We start from the raw sequence: 5000 nt of genomic DNA, 5'->3' as shown, positions 1-5000 counted from the left end.
CGGACCAAGGAGTCTAACATGTGCGCGAGTCATTGGGCTGTACGAAACCTAAAGGCGTAATGAAAGTGAAGGTCTCGCCTTGCGCGGGCCGAGGGAGGATGGGGCTTCCCCGCCCTTCACGGGGCGGCGGCCTCCGCACTCCCGGGGCGTCTCGTCCTCATTGCGAGGTGAGGCGCACCTAGAGCGTACACGTTGGGACCCGAAAGATGGTGAACTATGCCTGGCCAGGACGAAGTCAGGGGAAACCCTGATGGAGGTCCGTAGCGATTCTGACGTGCAAATCGATCGTCGGAGCTGGGTATAGGGGCGAAAGACTAATCGAACCATCTAGTAGCTGGTTCCCTCCGAAGTTTCCCTCAGGATAGCTGGTGCTCGTACGAGTCTCATCCGGTAAAGCGAATGATTAGAGGCCTTGGGGCCGAAACGACCTCAACCTATTCTCAAACTTTAAATGGGTGAGATCTCCGGCTTGCTTGATATGCTGAAGCCGCGAGCAAACGACTCGGATCGGAGTGCCAAGTGGGCCACTTTTGGTAAGCAGAACTGGCGCTGTGGGATGAACCAAACGCCGAGTTAAGGCGCCCGAATCGACGCTCATGGGAAACCATGAAAGGCGTTGGTTGCTTAAGACAGCAGGACGGTGGCCATGGAAGTCGGAATCCGCTAAGGAGTGTGTAACAACTCACCTGCCGAAGCAACTAGCCCTGAAAATGGATGGCGCTGAAGCGTCGTGCCTATACTCGGCCGTCAGTCCGGCAGTCACGGCCGGTCCTTGCGGCCGGCCGCGAAGCCCTGACGAGTAGGAGGGTCGCGGCGGTGGGCGCAGAAGGGTCTGGGCGTGAGCCTGCCTGGAGCCGCCGTCGGTGCAGATCTTGGTGGTAGTAGCAAATACTCCAGCGAGGCCCTGGAGGGCTGACGCGGAGAAGGGTTTCGTGTGAACAGCCGTTGCACACGAGTCAGTCGATCCTAAGCCCTAGGAGAAATCCGATGTTGATGGGGGCCGTCATAGCATGATGCACTTTGTGCTGGCCCCCGTTGGGCGAAAGGGAATCCGGTTCCTATTCCGGAACCCGGCAGCGGAACCGATACAAGTCGGGCCCCTCTTTTAGAGATGCTCGTCGGGGTAACCCAAAAGGACCCGGAGACGCCGTCGGGAGATCGGGGAAGAGTTTTCTTTTCTGCATGAGCGTTCGAGTTCCCTGGAATCCTCTAGCAGGGAGATAGGGTTTGGAACGCGAAGAGCACCGCAGTTGCGGCGGTGTCCCGATCTTCCCCTCGGACCTTGAAAATCCGGGAGAGGGCCACGTGGAGGTGTCGCGCCGGTTCGTACCCATATCCGCAGCAGGTCTCCAAGGTGAAGAGCCTCTAGTCGATAGAATAATGTAGGTAAGGGAAGTCGGCAAATTGGATCCGTAACTTCGGGATAAGGATTGGCTCTGAGGATCGGGGCGTGTCGGGCTTGGTCGGGAAGTGGGTCAGCGCTAACGTGCCGGGCCTGGGCGAGGTGAGTGCCGTAGGGGTGCCGGTAAGTGCGGGCGTTTAGCGTGGGTGTGGTCTGCTCTCGCCGTTGGTCGGCCTCGTGCTGGCCGGCGGTGCAGGATGCGCGCGCCTGTGCGGCGTTCGCGCCCCGGTGCTTCAACCTGCGTGCAGGATCCGAGCTCGGTCCCGTGCCTTGGCCTCCCACGGATCTTCCTTGCTGCGAGGCCGCGTCCGCCTTAGCGTGCTCCTCCGGGGGCGCGCGGGTGCGCGGATTCTCTTCGGCCGCCATTCAACGATCAACTCAGAACTGGCACGGACTGGGGGAATCCGACTGTCTAATTAAAACAAAGCATTGCGATGGCCCTAGCGGGTGTTGACGCAATGTGATTTCTGCCCAGTGCTCTGAATGTCAACGTGAAGAAATTCAAGCAAGCGCGGGTAAACGGCGGGAGTAACTATGACTCTCTTAAGGTCGTAGTTACTGGGCAAGTGATGCGCAATACATGGGCCAAGCCCTCTTAGCCTCTCCTTGCCTGCGGCTTCCCCCCTTCCCGTGGGCCCGCCGATACGCCAGTCCTTCATAGGACTGGTAAGCTGAGTGGAAGTCCGCACCTGGGGCTTTGGGGGGTTACCAGCCCTCCATCGCGAAACCCTTAACGTTGGGACAACAAGACAAGAGAAAACGGGTACCGGGCCTTCCGCTGAAGGTCCCGGCCCAACAGTCCCGACTGCTACCCTACCAACCGTCCCTGAAGTAGAGGAGACCGTGGAGCCATGGTTCCACTGCAGCATCTGCAGCCGTGCTTTCCGCAGCAAGATCGGGCTCGGACAACACCGCCGCCGCGCCCATCCGGAAGCGGCGAATGCGGAAATTACAACCGATAGGAAGAGAGCTCGGTGGGCGGAAGAAGAGATGCGGGAGCTCGCCCTGGCGGAGGCTAGGCTTCTCTGTGCCAGTGACTCCAAATTCCTTTTCGCAAACCAGGAGCTTCTACCGCTGTTTCCGCACCGCACCCTGGATGCCGTCAAGTGTAGGAGGAGGACGGCGGCGCACAGGGCGATGGTGCGTGAGTACGTGGAGGAGCTGAAGCGGGAACATCAGGTGCAGCAGGTTCTGCGCCATCCACCCGTCACGGAGTCGCTGCCAGAGAGGCCACCCTCTCCGCCGGAGCTTGAGCGCCCGCCACCAACATCTGATGTCGACGAAGCCATATGGAGGCACCTCGCCGGCCTGCCGCGGTCAGCCGCGCGTTTCTCGGCCCTGGACGACCTTGTGTGTCTGGGACCGGGTACGCCGTCGGCAGTGATTGCGGCTGGGCTGCCCGAGGCCCTCCGAGCTGTCGGCTCGGAAGAAGCAGGAATACGGACGAAGAAGAAGCCGCGCCCGCCATCCAAGCAGCGGCCTGATGGTGGCCCTCCGCTCTCCAAGCGGAAGCGCCGCCGGTGGGAGTATGCTAGAGTTCAGGACGCCTTCAGGAAGAACCGCGCACGCTGTGTGCGAGGCCTCCTGGATGGCACCCTGCTACAGCCGCCGTCGAACATCCCTGGGCTGGTGGACTTCTGGCGCAGCCTCTTCACGACGGAGCCACCCTCCACCGCTGGCTCCATCCCCGACCGGCTTCTCCCGCGCTCGGAGTCTGTTGACTTTGGGCGCCTGTGGAGGCCGATCACAGCTGAAGAGGTTGCGGCTGCCCTGCCGCCCAGAGGCTCCGTTGCCGGCCCTGACGGCCTCTCGCCGGTGCAGCTGCGCCGCCTTCCGGCGGAGGTCACCACTAAACTCTTGGACCTTTTCCTGCTGACCCGGAAGCTCCCTCCTTCCCTCCTCCGAGCTAGGACCTCCCTGCTCCCTAAGACAGCCGCCCCAGCATCCCCCGCTGACTTTCGGCCCATCACCGTCTGCTCGGTGTTAGCCAGAACCTTCCATAAGGTTCTGGCGACTCGCCTAATGCAGATGTGTGCTGTGGACGAACGTCAGCGGGCTTTCATCCCAAGGGATGGGATGCTGGAGAATACCTTCCTCCTCGACCGGGTGCTCGTCGGCGCCGTCCGCCGCTGTCGTTCTGTGTTCATGGCGTCTCTCGACGTGTCTAAGGCGTTCGATTCGGTGGACCATGCGGCCCTCCGCCCTGTGCTTAAAGCCCATGGTCTGCCGGACGAATTCATTGACTACGTCGAGGGCTGCTATGCGGACAGCACGACGGTAATTGCGGGGGGTGGCGACGAGTCCCCGGCCGTGCGGCCTGCAAGGGGTGTTCGGCAAGGAGATCCTTTGTCCCCTCTCCTCTTTAATTTCGCTGTTGACTATGTTCTAGAACAGCTGCCCTCTCACATTGGTGTCAAGGTGTTGGGCCGCCAGATCAACGCGGCGGCCTTCGCGGACGACATCCTGCTCTTCGCCTCCACGAGGGGGGGCCTGCAGTCCCTCATCAACGCAGCAGTGGCAGCCCTCGACCAACTTGGGCTGCGGGTTAACCCGCGGAAGTGTCTCACCCTCGCACTCGTGGCGTCCGGCCGCGAGAAGAAAGTGAAGGTGGATGCCAACGTCACCTTCACTGCCGGCGACACCACCGTGCCGGCGTTGGGAGTGGGTGAGACCTTCCGCTACCTGGGACTGCAGTTCTCCTCCTCAGGCCGGTGTCTCTTCCATCCGAGGCAACACATAGAGGAGCAGCTGTCGATCATCACGCGGGCGCCGCTGAAGCCGCAGCAGCGGCTTTTTGCACTTCGTGAGGTTCTTCTCCCGGGCCTGTACCATGGCCTAGCCCTGAGTCGCACCCGCATCGGCGCGCTCAAGGCCATGGACAACTGCGTTCGGGCCGCGGTGAGGAAGTGGTTCCGCCTCCCAGCTGATACCCCCTTGGGCTACTTTCATGCTCCGGTAGCCCATGGTGGCCTAGGGATTCCATCGGCCCGCTGGACGGGGCCAACCCTGAGGCGGGGCAGACTCCTCACCCTGTTGCAGCCCGAGACCTCTACCACCGACGCAGACCTGGGGGAGGCACGACACGAAGTGGCGGCGCTAGAGAGACACCTCACGTGGGAGGGCCATTTGCTGCAAACAGCTGCAAAAGTTGGCGAGATGTGGGCGGCGCGCCTGCATATCAGCTTCGACGGGGCAGCCCTTTCGTCGTCAGCCAGGACATCAGGCCAACACAGCTGGGTCGAGGACACCGGTCGCTTCCTGTCCGGCCGTGACTACGTGGCGTGCATCCGCACGCGCATTAACGCATTACCATCTAAAGCGCGCAGGAGTCGCGGCCGTGACAGGGAGAAGATGTGTCGAGCAAGGTGCAACGCCGTCGAGACCGCGAACCACGTCGTCCAGGGCTGCGGACTTACCAGCCGAGCCCGGGTGCGGCGTCACGACGCGGTAGTGAAATACGTCGCGCGCGGGCTGGCTCAACGAGGGTTCGACGTGTCTGTCGAGCCACACCTCCGAACGCCAGAGGGAGTCCGCAAGCCCGACGTCGTAGCGTCGAAGGACGGCGTGGCGCATATCATCGATGCGCAAATTGTCGGCG

At 61.9% G+C, this 5000-nt stretch overlaps 1 pseudogene; it reads left to right on the top strand.

Moving 5' to 3' along the window:
- LOC126197815 (large subunit ribosomal RNA) overlaps nucleotides 1-5000 on the top strand; it is a 7816-nt pseudogene that overhangs the window by 934 nt on the left and 1882 nt on the right.

Source organism: Schistocerca nitens, chromosome 7, assembly GCF_023898315.1.
Source record: "Schistocerca nitens isolate TAMUIC-IGC-003100 chromosome 7, iqSchNite1.1, whole genome shotgun sequence".
Classification (NCBI taxonomy): Eukaryota; Metazoa; Arthropoda; class Insecta; order Orthoptera; family Acrididae; genus Schistocerca; species Schistocerca nitens.
This window is presented reverse-complemented; position numbering and strand designations above follow the sequence as displayed.